The sequence below is a fragment of the Jaculus jaculus genome, chromosome 13, assembly GCF_020740685.1.
Source record: "Jaculus jaculus isolate mJacJac1 chromosome 13, mJacJac1.mat.Y.cur, whole genome shotgun sequence".
NCBI lineage: Eukaryota > Metazoa > Chordata > Mammalia > Rodentia > Dipodidae > Jaculus > Jaculus jaculus.
The window spans coordinates 47,670,683-47,689,695 of NC_059114.1; the positions used below are offsets into that span (position 1 = coordinate 47,670,683).

Below are 19,013 nucleotides of genomic sequence, written 5' to 3' on the forward strand. Positions count from 1 at the left end.
ATTCTAGGTTAGCCTGAGTTAGAGTGAGACCCTACCTAAAAAAAAAAAAAAAAAAATGCAGAAAGTATGTGTGGACTATGCGTACACCAGGACAAACTGCCACTGCAAACAAACTACAGATACATGTGCCACTTTGTGTATCTGGCTTCAGTTGGATACTGGGGAATCAAAGTGCTTTTAAATGATAAGCCATTTCTCCAACTCAATAAATTAAAAAGTATTTTTTTGCTGGGCATGGTGGCAGCATGCCTTTAGTCTCAGCACTCTGGAGGCAGAGGTAGGAGGATAGCTCTGTGAGTTTGAGGCCATCCTGAGACTATATAGTGAATTCTAGGTCAGCCTGGACTAGAGGTGAAACCCAACCTCAAAAAAGAAAAAAATGTTTGTTTGTTTTTTACTAGGCAATCCAGGAATTAGCACTTAGTAAGACCAGTTATTTAACACTAATATTAGATTATTCACTATAAAGTTCTAATGCAAAAGAGACTTTTTGAAAGAATTTTATTTGCAAGCAGGGTGGGATGGAGGGGAAGAGAAGGCTGGGGAGGGGAGGAGAAGGCAAGGGAAGGCAGGGGAGGGGAGGGGCATATGACGGGGCCTCCAGCTCTGCAAATAAACTCCAGAAGTATGTGCCTCTTTGTCAATCTGGCTTTACGTGGGTACTGAGGAATCAAACGTAGTCATTTGGCTTTGCAGACATATGCCTTAACCACTAAACCATCTCTCCAGCCCCAAAAGATACATTTTCAAAGTTGGGCACGGTGTTACCTGCCTTTAATCCCAGCACTGTGGGGGAAGGAGGCTGAGGTAGAAAAATCAGAGTGAGTTGAAAGCCAGCCTGGGCTACCTACCTCAAAGGAAAAAAATTAGTCTTTTGTGTTTTTAAAAAATTAATAACTCCTAAAAATAAGTTACAGTAAATTCCACAATATCATTCCTCCTTTAAGTAAAATGGGAATGAGGAAAAGATGACATTTTAAAAATCAAATCACAAATGCTCGAATCTTTGCTACAAATATTTAGAACATCCAAAGTTGCCCTTGGAACTGTATTTACATTACATGCACTGCTCCAAACCTGCAGGTAGTGAAAAGGAACAAATTAAATTCCAATCAAAATATGAGGCTGATAGATGACAGTCCATCAGCAAGTAAATAGAAATGCATGCTAATTTCAAGCTCCATTAGAAATGGAGTATAGGCATACTTGCATATGAAGAAAACATGTGCAAGTTATTTAAAACGCAGAAAATAATGAACATTTAGAGGCTCTAACCAAGAAATGACAATGACATTTTATACTGAAGTGTGGTGTTTTTGCACACTTTGAACTTTCAATAACAAATGGATAATTCAGTATTGTGCTCTCAATACGTGAGTAGTGTGCAAACAGCATGAAGCAGAGCAAATGGAGCCCAACTGTCCAATTCACTAGGCCGTTAAGCCCAGGCCTACATGGGGGATGAGAAGACCACCACACTGCACAGCAACATCTCCAAGAGCTAGAAACAAGCTCACTGGCACAGGGTCAAGTTTCACAAGAGGCTGCTTTGTGAACTCCCCCCAATATCTGTGTTTGACTTTGCTCCCTAAAAGCAAACAGAGGATGCTAATGAGAAATTACCCAACATGTGCAGAAAAATCTCCAAAACTGTAGCTTCATAATCACTTGAGAAAAAATGATTTAGGGCTGAGGAGATGACTCAGTGGTTAAAGGCACTTGCTTGCAAAGCCTGCCAGCATAGATTTAATTCCCAGTAACCACATAAAGCCATATATGCAAAGGGGTGGGCACATGCATCTCAAGTTGGTTTGCAATGGCAAGAGGTTCTGGTGCACCCGTGTGCACTCGTGTTCTCTCTGAGAGAAGACCCTGAGAGGATGTTTGGGTAGATAGGAAGAACAAGGAACGCTGCTATCCACCTACGGTAGAGTGTATATTGAAAATAGCCTGACTCTTCTAAGGAAAGGCTTGGTTGGATTAATTTTGCTCCATTTCAGCCCTTAGAAGCAGCTCTACCCTTCACCCTGGACATGGTGAATAAGCACATACTATTGAAAGAGCTTGCCAGAGCTAGGATGAACAGTGAGGAGGAGGACCTAGTCTCCAAATATTGAGGGGCTAGATTATAACTGCTAATTACTAATTGCAACCCTACAGCTATACTACTACTGGCTGCTCTTCTCAGTGTGTCCACCATCCTAATTAGAAGCCAAACAACAAAAGACACCAAAATGGTAAAAGCTTAGCTCTAGCTGGTATAAATAACTTAGGTTTTTGGTTTGTTAAATTTTTTTCACGTAGTCCCAGGACAACCTCCAATATATTCAGTGTTTTATTAGTTTGTAGTTTGGATCTGCAGCCACCTGGCTGGAGGTGGTGTCACTGGAGAGATCTTAAGATGTAATGATGGGTTTGAAATTCCAGTCTAAAGATATGCAAAGTGCCTAATTCCACCAGGAGTTCCTGAAGTATCCTGTGTGGCTTCTGGCTTGTAGCTTTTCTTCTGTCTAGACCTGTGAAAGCAGGCCAGCTTCTTCTGCCATTATGGAACCTCCCCTGGATCTGTAAGCTTCAATAAATCCCTTCCTCCATAACTGTGCCTGGTCTGAACATTCATCTCAGCGAACCCTGGAGCTGTCTTCTACAGAAATTGGAACCAGAATGTGTGATGAGATGAACCTCATCATGTGGATTTGGGTCTTTTGGAACTTCTGTTTTGAAGCAATGGGCATGGACTTGGTGCTTCCAACTGAAGATGCCTTCTGGAGTGATAAGCCAAGTTTTATGGACTATTCTGATGAGAGTTTGAGAATGCTAAGTGCAGACAGTATTGAACTTAAGAGACTTGGTTTATGAGCTTTCTAAGAGGAAAGAAAGGCTGAAGAGGACTTTGTTGGAACTGAGCTACTGGCATCAGGGCTGGCTGTGTTCTGCTGCCCAGGCCCAGAGAGTTTGAGCACGGTTAAATTTGTAATGGACTGGTGTACTTGGCTAAAGATATTAGACTGAGAGATTGAAGTTGAAAACCTCAAGCAAGTTAAAACTACAGACACTGAGACTGGTTTTAGGTTACTGAAGCTGCTATTGATAACATATTAGCAATCTTAAGAAAGATGGGAGGGTATTTAATAGGTTGATATTGTATATATGTAAGCACAGTGATTGAGATGGGGAGGTAATATGATGTAGAATGGAATTTAAAAAGGGAAAGTGTCGGGGGGAGGGAGGGAATTACCATGGGATATTTTATTATAATCATGGAAAATGTTAATAAAAATTTAAAAATTAAAAGAAAAGATTTAAAATGTGAAAAAAAAAAGAAAGATGGCCCAACTGCTTTACATTAAAACAATGCAAAGGATGCCTGAGGAAGACAGAAATACAAACTCTTTTTGGGAAAGAGATGAATGGGGAAAAAAAAAAAAAAAGACCATGTTTTTCAAGACTATGATTTATTTTATCCTTGAACTAATAATATGGCTGTGTCCTACACACCTGTTACTAGTTTTGGAAGCATGAAAAATGTGTGGAGTGGTCATGAAATGCAAACACAGTTCCAGGAGCCACTGCTAAGATGTGGAATGAGGCAGGGCATAATGCCCTGATAAACTGGCAAAGCCATTAGAAGATGGACAGTGGTTTGCATGGAGATCCAAGATGTTTTGGATATACCAGGACTGTGCAACGGCTACCATGGAGGCTGTTAGCTAGGGATCAAAGTTTTCCCTGGCTACTCTGCCCAGCTGGAGGGGCGAAACTGGAAAACCGGAACTGCCAGTCACTGGACTTGAAGTGCAGAAGTTTGATGTTTGCCTGATGGTGGTTGAGTCTGCAATGCTCTAGTCTCTTCTTGCTATGCCTTATACCAGTTGAAAGTTTACCCTGTGCCTTTTTATGTTCAAAGTATATAACTTGTTTGATTTTACAGGTCTCATAGCTAAGAGACAATCTTAAGTCTCACAGACTTGGGACTTTGGAACTATCTTAAGTTGTTCAAGACTATAGGGACCTTTGAAATTGGATTGAATACAATTTACAATGTGTGCTTTTGAATCCATTGGTTGCCAGGGGTGGAATGTGGTATATGAACAGTAGGCCCCCAATCTACTCTGTGTTATTATTAGTCTGTGGTTTGGTCTGCAGCCACATGGCTGGAAGAGGTGTTACTGGACAGATCTTAAGGTGTGGTGGTGGGTTTGAAATTCCAATCTAAAGACATGCAAAGTGTCTAGAGATATGCAAGTTCCACCTGGAGTTCCTGAACTGTGCTACGTGGCTTCTGGCTTGTGGCTTTTCTTCTCTCATGTGTGGGCTTGTGAAAGCAGGCCAGCTTCTTCTACTGTTATGGAACTTCCCCTGGATCTGTAAACTGCAATAAGTCGTTTCCTCTATAATTTCCTGGACCAGAAGTTCATCTCAGGGACTTGAAGCTGTCTACTACAGCTTCTAACTTACTGTATACCTGAGGATGACCACAAATTTCTTATCCTCCTATCTCTATTTCCCTGGAATGCTGAGATTACAGGTATGTACTATTGAGCCCAACTTTAACTATGACTTTTAAGCTGGGCATGGTGGTACATGCCTTTAATTCCAGCACTCATGAAGCAGAGGTAGGAGGAGCCCTAGGAATGTGAAGCCAGCCTGAGAATAGTGAATTCAAAAGTTAATAAATATAACATGTATTAAAGAAAAACTTGAATAAACTGGGTTGGGGAGATGGCTCAGTGGATAAAGCACTTAGCTCCCAACTGAGTATTTTAGTATGGATTCTCAGACCCCACAAAAAAGCAGAAAGCTATGGCAGGCTTCTATAATCTCAGTGTGCATAAGGCTTCCAGTGTGCATAAGACAAAGACAAGAGAATTTCCTGGAAGCCATCAATATCAAAAGACCCTGCTTCAAACAGAGTAGAAGAGGAGGACTAACCCAAGTACCCTCTGACCTCCACAAGAGCATCATGGCAGGTGCAGGCAAGCACACAAACACACACATACACACACACAAATAGATAATATAATAGGTATTGGGACTGAGGAGCAAACTCACTGGTTAAAAGCCTTTGTTTGAAAAGCCTGCCCACCCAGCTGGATTCAATGCCCCAAGCACTCACATAAAACCTGATGCAAAAAGTGGCAAGATGGAGCCGGGCATGGTGGTGCACGTCTTTAATCCCAACACTCAGGAAGCAGAGGTAGGAGGATCACCATGAGTTCGAGGCCACCCTGAGACTACATAGTGAATTCCAGGTCAGCCTGGGCTAGAGCAAGACCCTACCTCAAAAAAAAAAAATAACAACAACAACAACAACAAAGTAGCAAGTTGGGCTGTAGAGAGAGGTCAGCAGTTAAGGCATTTGCCTGCAAAGCCTAACAACCCAGGTTCAAGTCCCCAGGACCCACATAAATCCAGAGGCACAAGGTAGCACATGTAAAGTAAGTTCCTTTGCAGTGACTAGAGGCCTTGGCACACCCATTCTTTCTCTTTCTCTCTCCCTCTCTCTTAAAAAAAATAGGCAAATAAATATAACAATTTTTTAACTTATTTATTTGAGAGAGCAAGAAAGGGGCAGACAGAGAGAGACACAGAATGAGTACAGCAGGGCCTCCAGCCACTGCAAACAAACTCTAGATGCATACACCACCTTGTACATCTGGCTTATGTGGGTCCTGGGGAATCGAACTGAGGTCCTTTGACTTTGGGGGCAAATGCCTTAAACACTAAGCCATCTCTCCAGCCCAATATAGCAATTTTACTTAAAAAGTGACAATTCTACTCTGGTGTTTCCAAGAGTGCATGCACACATGCAAATTCTTTTATTTAAATTGTATTTTAATGCTAAACTTTTCCATTTGTTTTACTCCTAAAATAACTCACTTAATTGTGGGTAAAAATAATCCTTGGAGCTGGAGAGATGGTTTAGTGATTAAGGCACTTGCTTGCAAAGCCTAAGTACCAGAGTTCAGTTACCCAGTACCCATATGTAAGCCAGATGCACAAAATGGCATATGTATCTGAAGCTCATTTGAAGTGGCTGGAGGCCCTGGTACACTGGTTCTCCCCCTCCCTCCCTTCTTCCTTCTTCCTCTCTCTGCCTCTTTCTCTCTCTCAAATAAATTAATATCTTTTGAATGTCCTTGGACTAGAAAGATGGGTTAGAGGCTAAGGCACTTGTCTGCAAAGCCTAAGTACCCAGGTTCAATTACCTAGTACTCACATAAGCCAGATGCACAAGCACATGCATCTGGAGTTTGTCTGCAGCAGCTGGAGACTCTGGTGTGCCCATTCTCATATACTTTCTCTCTCTCTCAAATAAATAAATATCCAGCATTCCATAACTAACAGAATTAATTAGTATTTGTGGTTGTCTGAATCATATGTCCCCCACAAACTCATGGGCTTTGTATACTTGGTCCTCAACTGGTGGCAATTTGGGAGGTGAAGCCTTACTAGAGGAGGTGTATTGTTGGGAAGGGCTTAGGGATGTTATGGCCAGTTGCCCCTGGTTTTCCACCTGTTGTGGTAGAGGTGATGTCCAATCTCTGTTCTTGCCATGCTTTCCCCTGCCATCATGAAGTTTCCCTCAACACGACAAGCCAAAATAAAAACTGTCCTCCCACCAACTGCTTTTGGTCAGGTGCTTTGTCCCAGCATTTTACCTCATCAGAAGTTAAAACATACCTATAACTCATACTATTCACTACACAGATGACAAAATTCAAAACTATAGGGCCGAGTCCCATAAGATTAAAAACAACTAAGAGCATTCTATTATTTTAATTTATCATATAACAGACATTTAACCAATGATAAATTAGCAACAAGAAATATCCACACCACTCAATTCTGTTTATTTTAACCTTTGAAGAGTTGGGTTTTTAGATGAGTTTAGTGACACATGCCTAGAATCCTAATATTTGGGAAGCTAGGGCAAAAGAACTGCCTCATGTTTGAGACTAGCCTGGGCAATACAGCGAGTTTCATGCCAGCTTGGGCTATAGAATGAGACCCTATTTCAAAATAAATAAATAGATAAGCAAGCATCAAAATAGGAGAGAGAGCTGAGCAACACTGTGGCACACACCTTTAATCCCAGCAGTCAGGAGGCAGAGGTAGGAGGACTGCCATGAGTTCAAGGCCACCCCGAGATTGCATAGTGAATTTCAGGTCAGCCTGGGCTAGAATGAGACCTTACCTCAACAACAACAACAAAGATAAAAAGAAAGAAAGAAAAAAAAGTAGTTGGAAAGGGGCTCAGTGGAGGGGGTATTGGGAATGAGAAAAGGGAAGTGGTAAAAGGCAATTCTGATCATGGTATATTGTCTATATTTACGAAAGTTATCAATAAAATGTTTAAACAATGGAAAGAATAAAAATGGACAATTTAGACACTTTTCCAGGCACATATAATGGGCCAATAACAACATGAAAAGATTCAACTTTACTCATCATTACAGACTTGCAAGTCAAAATAATAGGACAATGTTCTAAATGCCACAGGATGGATGTCAAATTATTAGTATTATTATTAAGAGGGGCCAGGTGTGGTGGCACACACCTTTAACCCCAGCACTCGGGAGGCAGAAGTAAGAGGATCACCATGAGTTTGAGGGCAGCCTGAGATTAAATAGTGAATTCCAGGTCAGCCTGGGCTAGGGGGCATGGTGGTGCTCATCTTTAATCCCAGCACTCAGGAGGCAGAGGTAGGAGGATCATCACCATGAGTTCGAGACCACCCTGAGACTACATAGTGAATTCCAGGTCAGCCTGGGCCAGAGTAAGACCCTACCTCAAAAAACCAAAAAATAAATAAACAACAAGTATTGGTGCAGATGTGGAGAGATCAGAACCCTTGATGCATTGCTGGTAGAAATGCAAAGCGGTACAGCTACTAATAACACTGTGGCAGTTCACTAAAATACTAAACTGAAGCCAGAGTAGTGGCACACAAGGTAATGCTAATACTCAAGAGGCTGAAGCAAGATGCAATGAATCTGAGGCCTGCCTGGGTTTTAGAGGGAATCCAATGCCAGCCTGGATCACAAGAGCCTGTCTCAAATAACCACACACGCAGACAAACATATAAAAACCACCCATAATTACTGCATGATCCAGCAATTCCACTTCTTGGTACATTTCTGCAAAGAAATGAAAACAGGAAGCAGGAAATAGTAGCACCCACCTGTAACCCCAGCACTAAGGAGGTGGAGGCAAGAGGATCAGAAGCCCAAGGCCATTCTCAGCTACACAGTAAGCCTGAGGCCAGCCCGGGTTATTATATAGTATCTTGTCTCAAAAAAAAGAGACAAGAGAAGGAAGGGAAGGGGAAAGGAGGAAGAAGGGGAGAGGGGAGGGAAGGGGGAGGGATGGGAGAAAGAAGGGGAGGAACAGAGGTATTTGAAACCATCATTAATCAGGTGTACATTTTAGGATTTCAGGAAAATTAGATTCTCTTCTATGATGATCAGTTTTCATCGTAAAAAAGCATGTTAGGGTCTAGGGAGATGTTTCAGTGGTTAAAGGTGCTTTCTTGCAAAACCTGCCAGCCTGGATTCAATTCCCCAATAGCCATGTAAAGCCAGACAAAGTGGCACATGTGTCCGGATTTTGTATGTAGCAGCAGGAGCCCTAGTGTACTCATTCTCATTCATTCTCTCCCTCTCCCTCTTTAAAATACTTTATTTTTATTTATTTACTTTGACAGAGAAAGAGGGAAAGAGAGGGAGAGAATGGGAGCGCCAGCCGTTGCAAACGAACTCCAGACGTGTGCAACTCCTTGTGCCTCTGGGTAACATGGGTCCTGGGGAACAGAACCTGGGTTCTTTGGCCTTGCAGGCAAACAACCTTAACTGCTAAGCCATCCCCCCAGCCCCTCTCTCTCTTATAACTAAAAATATTAGTCAGGCATGGTGGTGCATGCTTTTAACCCCAGCACCCAGGAGGCTGAAGTAGGAAGGATGGCAGTGAGGCTACACTACATAGTGAATTCCAGGTCAGCATGGACTGGAGTGAGACTCTATCTTCAAAGACAAAAAAAAGGTTAATAAAGATAAAAGCAGCCTAAGAACTGAAGATGTAGCTTTGCTGGCAGAGTCCTTACCTAGCAGGCACAAGGCCCCTGCAATCAGTCACCAGCAGGACATGAACCAGGTGTGCCCATCATCCCAGAACTCAGGAGGAGGGGACACAGGTCATCTTCAGCTACACACCAAGTGGAGACCAACTTGGGCTACATAAGAAATCTGTGTGGGTGTGGGGGAGAGGGGGTGATCTAAAGGGTGAAGGTGTAGCTTAGTGGTAGTGGGGCTTGCCTAGTATGTATGATAACTTGGCTTCAATCCCAGTACCACCAAAAAAAAGGAGGGAGGAAGGGGAGGAGAGGGGGGTTGGAAGAAGAGGAGGGAGGGAGGGAAGGATGAGAGACTGAAAGGTGTTCTTTGAGCTAGGGAGATGACTCAGTGGATAAAGCACTCACCATTCAAACTGGCGTACCAGAGTTTAATCCCCAGACCTCAGGTGAAAAATTAGAAGCCAAAGGAGGCTCCTACAACCCCAGCACACTGACCTTTTAATGAGAAGCAGACACAGCACTTCCCAGAAGCTCTTGGCCCAAAAGGTGTTCCCTGACCTCTGCCCACCAATGTGGCATATGTGCACCTGCACTCAATATACACATACACCCAAATAATGATGTAAACAGCCTAAAAAGAAAAGGTATGTAGCCGGGTGTGGTGACGCACACCTTTAATCCCCGCACATGGGAGGTAGAGGTAGGAGGATCACTGTGAGTTGGAGGCCACCCTGAGATTACATAGTGTATTGGTCAGCCTGGACTAGAGTGAAACACTTCCTTGAAAAAAAAAAAAAAAAGAAAAGAAAAAGTATGTCATACTACATAGAGAAGATTTCATCAATGATTAGGTTTGGGTGGGAAAAAAGAAAAAGGAGTTGGAGAAAGTTCTCAAGTTGCCCATAAAAGCAATTTGATATCTGAGCATCTCTGTAATCTGTGGCCTCACCTGTTATTGTACCACCCACAAAGTAGACTTCAGAAAGATATTTTTTTTTCCCCTCAGTTCATCTCATTTGCCATCTTTGCCAGACACCCACCTGAAAGATAAGGCTTTGAGTCCTTGCCTTTAAGAGGCTTACAAGGCTCACTTTCTAGCAGGAGAGTCAAACAGAAACATCAATAAGGTTCACTGCCATGCAAATTTTCTAAGAGAACTTAGTAAGAAGTTTCCTCCTAGAAGTAAAAATGCTGAATTTTGAGACATTACTAAAGCTCATCACTTAGGAAACAACTTTACAAAGATGTTTGGACACCTCCTCCTCCAATCCAATCTAGTGCTCATCAACATAGAGTCCCCTTCATTCCTATGACCTTTTACCTCCACTATCTTAACACCAAGCAGGCTGTACACATAAAAATAGATCTTCTCACCAAATATATATCTTCTCACCGGGTGTAGTAGCACACGCCTTGAATCCCAGCACTCAGGGGCCAGAGGTAGGAGGACCGCTGAGAGTTCAAGGCCACCTTGAGACTACATAGTGAATTCCAGATCAGCCTGAGCTAGAGTGAGACCCTACCTCAGGGAGGGGAGGGGATTTCTAAGCATTAACAAGAACTAAAAATCTTCTCCAGGGCTGGAGAGAAGGCTCGGCAGTTAAAGGTGCTTGCATGCAAAACTTGCTGACCCAGGTTCAATTCCCCAGCACCCATGTAAAGCCACATGCACAAAGCAGCACTTGTCTAGAGTGCGTTAGAAAGGCAAGAGAGCCTGGTATGCCCATATTCTCTCATAAATAAATATTTAAAATTTAGGATAGCCAGCTGTGGTGGTGCACACCTTTAATCCCAGCACTTGGAAGGCAGAGGTAGGAGGGTCGTTGTGAGTTTGAGGCCAGCCAGAGACTATGTGGTAAATTCCAGATCAGTCAGCTTGGGCTACAGTGAGACCCTACCTTGAAAAAAAAAAAAAGAATAAGAAAAGTTTCTCAAATCATGAAAGGCCCTATAATGTCTTACAGCTTTATCTTGTGTGTGTAGCATATATGTGTGTATATGTGTGCGTGTGCACATGTGGAGGCCTGAAGCTGATGTCAGGGGTTAATTCACCAGCACTACAAAATAATAATAATAGTAGTAATAATAATTGGCAGCAATTACACAGGGCTGTGATTCTCAACTAGGAAAAAAGATGGCACCACTTATCTCTAAGTCACTATATAAACTGTTACTGCTGGGCACACACTTTCAATCCCAGTATGAGACTACACACTGAATTCCAGGTCAGCCTAGACTAGAGTAAGACCCTCCCTCGGGGGGAAAAAAAAGTTCCTGATGAGAGTAAAGTTGCTGTCACATCAGTGTGCTAAAACTAAGATACTGAGGATAGAAACCTATAAAAAGGAGGGAGAGAAGGAAGAAGGGAGAAAACAAGAATGATAACACAATTTCTCACATTCAATATGCCCTTTCATGCATCTCATGCTTTTCTCCTCTCATGTGATTTCAACTCACATTTCAGCCAAGGGTGGTGCTCACACCTATACTCCCAGTACTCAAAGACTGCTGAGAGTTTGTGGTTAGCCTGGGCTAGAAGGAGACCCTGCCTCAAAAAAAAAAAAAAAAAAAAATTAACTCACTTTTCGTCCAGTTCAAATGCCACTATCTCCCAGAATGACTTCACCACCTCATGCCAAGTTTCTTTGTGTTAGCATCATATGCAACTTAACCCAAAAAGGTGTGGTGATACAGGCCTGAATCCCAGAACTCAGAAAGCTGAGGCAGAAGGATGAAGAGTTAGGATACACGAGAAGACCTTGTCTACACAAAGAAAAAAACTAACCCTCACACCGTGTCTGACCAGTGCTAATATGGCTCTAAAGAAGGCTGCAAGCACGACAGCGGGACACGGGCCTCCTCCATTTACACTGTGCACACTATGATAAAGACCATGTCTTAATCACCTGTGAGGCCTCAAAACCCATCCTAAAACTTAGTAACAGTCAAGAGAAGAATTGAGCAGAGGATATAAATGGTTTGTCCACTTATTCCTCTTGTAAAACAGAGTCCATTTTCTTATTTTTAATATTTTTATTTATTTGCAAGCACAGAGAATGAACACACAGAAGGAACACCTGCCTATGCACCACTCTATGCACCTGGCTTTACATAAATACTGGGAATTGAATCCTGGTGGTCAGGCTTTGCAGGCAAACACCTTTAACCACTGAGCCATCTCTCCAGCCCTTAATTTTTGTTTTTTGATTTGAAACAGAGTCTCATGCATCCCAAGCAAACCTAGAATTCAGCCCTCCACTCTCCAGCCTCTGCCTCCCAAGTGCTAGTATAAGCCACCTGCATCACCACAACCGGCTTACACTCAATTTCTTCTTTTAGTATTTTCTTTGGTTTAAAAGTAAGTATTTAGGGCTGGGGAGATGGCTCAGAGGTTATAGATGCTTGGTTGCAAAGCCTGATGGCTCTGGTTCAATTCCTCAAAAGCCAGACACATAAATAGGTGTGTTTATCTAGAGTTTGTTTGCAGGAGCAAAAGGCCTGGTGTGCCCATACTCTCTCTTTCAAATAAATAAATAAATAATATTAACCCAGCTATAGCACTCCTAGGCATATATCCAAAGGACTCATCTCATTTCCTTAGAAGTACATGCTCAACCATGTTTATTGCTGCTCAATTTATAATAGCTGGGAAATGGAACCAGCCTAGATGTCCCTCAACTGATGAGTAGATAATGAAGATGTGGCACATTTATACAATGGAGTTCTACTCAGCGGTAAGGAAAAATGAAGTTATGAAATTTGCAGAAAAATGGATGGACCTGGAAAGTATTATACTAAGTGAGGTAACCCAGGCCCAGAAAGCCAAGCGCCACATGTTCTCTCTCATATGTGGATCCTAGCTACAGATGATTGGGCTTCTGTGTGAGAATGAAAATACTTAGTAGCAGAGGCCAGTAAGTTGAAAAGGAGACATAAAGGGAAGAGAAAGGAAGGGAGGAGGATACTTAATAGGTTGATATTGTATATATGTAATTACAATGATTGTGATGGGGAAGGAATGCGATGGAGAATGGAATTTCAAATGGGAAAGTGTGGGGGTGGGGAGGGAGGGAATTACCATGGGATATATTTTGTAATCATGGAAAATGTTAATAAAAATTAAAAAAAAAAAAAGAGAGAGAGGGAGAGAGGGCTGGAGAGATGGCTTAGCGGTTAAGCGCTTGCCTGTGAAGCCTAAGGACACCGGTTCGAGGCAAAAAAAAAATATATATATATATATATATAAAGCATCATTTTTTTATTGTCTGTGTGCAGTGTGTGTCCCTGGAGGGTGTTGGTCCTGTCCTTCCACCTTGTTTCAAACAGTATCTCTCTAGTTTGCTGCTGGGAAGGTCAGACTATTTGGCCTGGTTCTTCCTCCCACCGCCACAGGTACGTTGGGATGGCAGACTTATGAACCAGTTTTACGTGGGGTCCTAAGAAAGTGAACTCGGGTGGGCAGGGCAGCAGAGCAAGCCCCTTTCACCCGATGAGCCATTCTCCCAGCCCTTAAATTCCATTCCTTAGAGTAAAACCCACCTGTACAGTTTTTTAAAATCACTGCCAAACACAAAAATATACTTATCAAACCGCTTAGTAGTAAGTACATTCTGGACAGAACACTCACAAGAACAAGTTTTACAAAGACGCTGAAGGACATGAGGGTGTCAACCCTGAATTTGGGCCAACCAGACATGCATTATTGGGTAGCATGTAGTCAACGTTTTGTGTTTTGTTTTTTTTTTCCAACAAGGCCAAGACAGACAGACAGACAGACACACGCACACACACATCCTTTAAAAGTGAACAGCGGGTCGACACTCGTGAAGTCCAGCCCTCTGGAGACTCAGGCAGGTAGAGTGCGCGTCCCAAGCCGGCCTGGGGCTACACCAGCGACTGTCCCAAAATAACAAAAGTCAACAGCCGCCTCCAGGGATACTCCTGAAAACCAGCACCAAGAGGGCAGCGCCTGCAATCCAACAGCCCAAAGCGCCTCATTTGGACATGAAGGGGACGGTAACAGGCTCAGGCCGAAGCCCACGGCGGCGGCGGGGCAGGGCGGGGCGGGGCGCGCCCCCGGGCCTCGGGGCAGACGGGGGAGCGGGCCTCGCGACTTTCCCGTCCCGCGCGCCTTCGCCTCCGCGGTGGGGAGGGGCGCAGGCAGCACAAGCCCCGAGAACAAACGCCGCCCCGAAACACGCCCTCCCGCAGCGCCCCGGTCGGGGCACCCCCAGCCAGGCCCGCGGGCACCCGGACGAGGAAGGGGGGCCGCGCGACGACGCGGGGCCGCGGACGGGCGGGCGGGCGGGCGCGCGCCGAGGCCTGCGCCGCAAAGTTTAGAAAGAGCGAGAAAGTTTTGCCGCGGCGGCGCGGGGGGACCCGGACACGGGCCTCGTCCAGCCGCCGCGGCCGCTCAACTTCTTCCCGAGCGAGCGAGCGCGAGCGCGGGCCCCGCCCGTCCAGGGCCCCGCGTCGGCCCGGGCCCCGCCGGACGCTCCCTCCCGAAAGGGCGGCGTCGCCAAGGAGACGCCCGGAAAAGCGCGGCCGACCCTCCGCACTCCCTCAGCCCCGCGGCGGCCCCGGGGAGTCACCTGCGACGAGCCGCTCGAGCGCGGGACCACTGCTGAGGCGCCAAGCCAGCCGACGGCCGCCGCTTTGTCTCCCTCCCCGTCCGGCTCCGAGGAGGAAATGGGCCGCCCGGCCCCCCGCCCCGCGCGCCGCCCGGCCCGCGCCCCGCCCCGCCCGCCCTTCCCGGCACCTCCCTCCGCCGCGCTCTTCCCGCAGCCTCCCGCCGCCTGCCTGCCCCGCACGTCCAGCCCTAGCCGGGCCCACCTCTTCGGGGACCCCCGCACACACACGCGCGCGCGCGGAGGGGAACCGGGACCTCCCAGAGCGCCCCTTCCTAGACCCTAGAGTGAGCGCTCGTACCAGGGCTGGGAGGAGGAGCGGTGACTCCCGGAACAGCCCGCGAGCCGGGGAAGGCGAGGGCGGGCAGGTGAGTCATGGCTCCCAGCACAGGTGAGTCTCGGCGGGGCAGGCCCTGCCCCGTCCCATACCCTAGGGACCCGGCCGGGCCGGGAAGTGATCCTGGGACACAGTCTTCTAAAGGTAACCCCGAGGATCCATGACTCCCAGAAATACCAAAGAAGAAACAGCCTAAGTAAAAGTCCCACAGAACTAGAACCCGACTCTAGAGACCTGTTTTGTTGTTTCAGGAGTTTTACTGTTGTTGTTTTTTTTAAATATATTTTATTTATTTGCAAGGAGAGAGGGTGTGCCAGGGCCTATAGCCGTTGCATCTGAACTCCAGTCGCATTCACTGCGTTGTGCATCTGGCTTGACGTGAGTACGGGGATATCAAACCTGGGTTGTCAGGCGCTGTTATCACTGTGCCATCTCTCCAGCCCGTTTTGGGATTTTTTTTAATACCTTTATTTGGGCTGAAGAGAGAACTTAGCAGTCAAGGCGCTTGCTCACAAAGCCAAAAGACCCAGGTTCAATATCCCAGAACCCATGTAAGCTAGATGCACAAAGTGATGCATGCGTCTGCAGCTCACTTGCAGCGGCTAGAGGCCCTGGCGCCCCCATTCTCTCTCTCTGCCTGACTCAAATAAATAAATAGGGCTGGAGGGATGGCTTAACGGCTAAGGCGTTTGCCCGCAAAGCCAAAGGACCCAGGTTCGATTCTCCAGGACCCATGTTAGCCTGATGCACAAGGAGGTGCATGCATCTGGAGTTTCTTTGCAGTGGCTGGAGGCCCTGGCGCGCTCATTCTCTCTCTCTTTCTCTGTCAAATAAATAAAACAAATTTATTTGTTTGTTTGCCAGTAGAGAGAGAAAAAGAGAGGGAGAATGGGTGGCCAGGGCCTCCAGCCACCGCAAATGAACTCCAGATAAATGTGCCAATTTGTATATCTGGCTTTACATGGGTACTGGGGAATCAAACTCTTGTTCATAGGCTTTGCGGGCAAGCACCTTAACCACTGAACCATCTCTCCAGCCCAGGATTGTTTTTTTCTTTTTATGAGGCAGCGTCTCACTCTAGCCCAGGCTAACCTGGAATTCACTAGGTAGTCTCACACTGGCCTCCCAAGTGCTGGGGTTAGCGGTGTGCACCACCACACTCAGCAGGAATTTGTGTGTGGAATTCACTGTGTAGTCTCAGGGTGGCCTAGAACTCACAGCAATCCTCCAACTTCTGCAGTCTGTCCCCAAAGTGCTGGCTTTAAAGGCATGTGCCACCACGCCTAGCAGTATTTTATTTATTTATTTATTTATTTATTTAGAGAGCGACAGACACAGAGAGAAAGACAGATTGAGGGAGAGAGAGAATGGGCGCACCAGGGCTTCCAGCCTCTGCAAACGAACTCCAGACGCGTGTGCCCCCTTGTGCATCTGGCTAACGTGGGACCTGGGGAACCAAGCCTCAAACCTTAGGCTTCACAGGCAAGCGCTTAACCGCTAAGCCATCTCTCCAGCCTGTTTTTTGTTTTTTTTTTAATTATTGTTTGAGAGAGAAAGAGAGGTAGATAGAGAGAATGGGCGTGCCAGGGTCTCCAGCCACTGCAAACAAACTCCAGATGCATGTGCCCCCTTATGCATCTGTCTTATGTAGGTCCTGGGGAATCGAACCTGAGTCCTTTGGCTTAGCAGGCAATCACTTTAACTGCTAAGCCATCTCCCCAGCCCATGGATTTTTTTTTTTTTAAGACAAAGTTTCATGTAGTTTAGGCTGGCCTAGAATTGGCTATGTAGCCAGTAACTCATGAAGCTACTTTCACCTTCCTATGAATACAAACCTGAGCCAGCACACCTTGCCTCTTGGGCAAGTAAAAGTGTAAAGTCCCTAGAAACCAGCTAAATAAATGCTCCCCTTTATTAAGGAGATGGAAAAACCAAAAGCCTTTCTGATCCAGAAGAGAACAAAGTTAGCATCCCTTCTTGGGATTGTACCTTTGTACCCTCACACATAAATTTATCCTGACCATTTAGGGAATTTTACTCTCACCCTTCTTGCATTATCTTCTTGGTAAATAAAAAATTTATAAACATATTAACCTGTATAGGAAACCCTAATAAAATAGGGAGGGTGAAGCAAAAGGATAGCTACTTGGAGACCATCCTGGGATGCATAATGAGACCTTGTCTCAGAAAAAAAAGAAAGAAAGAAAATATATATAAAATCATTGTTTCTCCAGGATCAAAGGATGTTAAAATTGCAGGTATTGGTGTATCTATAAACCCGAATTAGAGTAAGACAACAGTATTTGTTATTTGTTTTGTCTGAGTAGGATGCTAAAGAAATCTGTTCCCAACATATTTATCCCACTGCTCAGGTCTCCCTTTCCCCCAAGGGAAGTCAAACTTCTGAAAGACAACACCTAACACAGTGCCCACCCCTCAGGAGATTACCCAGTGAACATTTGTGATTAAACAAGTACAAAGCACCAGGTACACTGATTCAAAGTACCATGGGTTTATACTAGTTAAGAGATGCTAACAGACGGTGCCGGGCTTGATGGCACACGCCTTTAATCCCAACACTCGGGAGGCAGAGGTAGGAGGATTGCTGTGAGTTTGAGGCCACCCAGAGACTACATAGTGAATTCCAGATCAGCCTGGGCTAGAGCAAAATCCTGTCTCAAAAAAAGAGAGAGAAATGCTAACAAAAGGTAATGGACTCATGAAGTTGGGAGAGAACACCCATCAAAAGAAAGAGGGATGGAATGGAGAGATGTCTCAACAGTTAAGGCATTTGCCTGCAAAGCCTAAGGACCCAGGTTCAATTCCCAAATACCCGTGTAGGCCAGATGCACAAGGTGGCACATGTGTCTAGAGTTCATTTGCAGTGGCTAGAAGCCCTGGCATGCCCATTCTCTCTATCTGCCTCTTTCTCTCTCAAATAAATAAAATATCAAAAAGGAAGGAAGGAAGAGGGATGGGCTGGAGAGATGGCTCAGCAGTTAAGGCACTTTCTTGCAATGCCTGGCAGCCTGAGTTCAGTTCTCCAGTACCCAAGTAAAGCCAGATGCACAGAGTGATACATGCATCTGAAGTTCTTTTACAGTGGCAGGAGACCCTGGTATGTCCTTTCTTTCTGTCTCCCTATCATTCATATTTTGCAAATAAACTAATTATTTAAAAAGAGAGACTATATAGCTCAGTGCTTCCTAGCAAGTTCAAGGTCCTGGATTAAATCCCCAGCACTCCAAAAAGTAAAGAAGGGCTGGAGATATGGCTTAGCAGTTAAGGCACTTGCCTGCAAAGTCTAAGGACCAAGGTTGGATTCCCTAGTACCCATGTAAGGCAGATGCACAAGGTGGCACATGCATGCCCTCCCTCCTTCCCTCTCCCTCCTCCCTTCCTTCTATCAAATAAATAAAGAAAAGAAGAAAAAAAAGAACTTACCTTTACAAAGCCAGCTATATGCTATTCTGTTTCTACCCTCAGGGTCTTGACTCTTATATAAGTTTCCTCTGCCTAAATTAGCTATAACATCCCCCCCCACCCACACACAATTCACTTGGTTATATCAGAACATAGTTGTCAATTAATATTTGTTTGGCAGGGATGTTTCACCTGCACTCAGGAGGCTGAAGAAGAGGGACTGCTATCACCAGGCCAACCTAGAAAAACCTATGTAGAGAGGCGAGGGGTGTGACTCAGTTGGTAAAGAGAATGCCTTACATGCACAGAGCCCTGGGCTCTATTTGCATAACTAATCATTCTCAGCTACATAGTGAACTCAAAGGCAGCCTGGACTACATGAGACCCTATCTCAAAAGTTCGATTCCCCAGTACCCACGTTAGCCAGATGCACAAGGGGGCGCACAGGTCTGGAGTTCATTTGCAGTGACTAGAGGCCCTGGTGTGCCCATTCTCTCTCTCTCCTCCTTTCTCTGTCAAATAAATAAAAATAAAATATTTTAAAAATAAAGTA

General features: G+C 45.1%; 1 protein-coding gene across 1 annotated transcript in view; it reads right to left on the reverse strand.

The window, feature by feature from the left end:
* Ctnna1 (catenin alpha 1) overlaps window positions 1-14,764 on the reverse strand; it is a 191,732-nt gene extending 176,968 nt beyond the window's left edge. The window contains exon 1 of the mRNA XM_045132282.1: window positions 14,665-14,764. The gene's annotated coding sequence lies outside the window, so the exon portion shown is untranslated. The remainder of the gene's footprint in view (window positions 1-14,664) is intronic.
* Window positions 14,765-19,013: the final 4,249 nt, after the last annotated feature.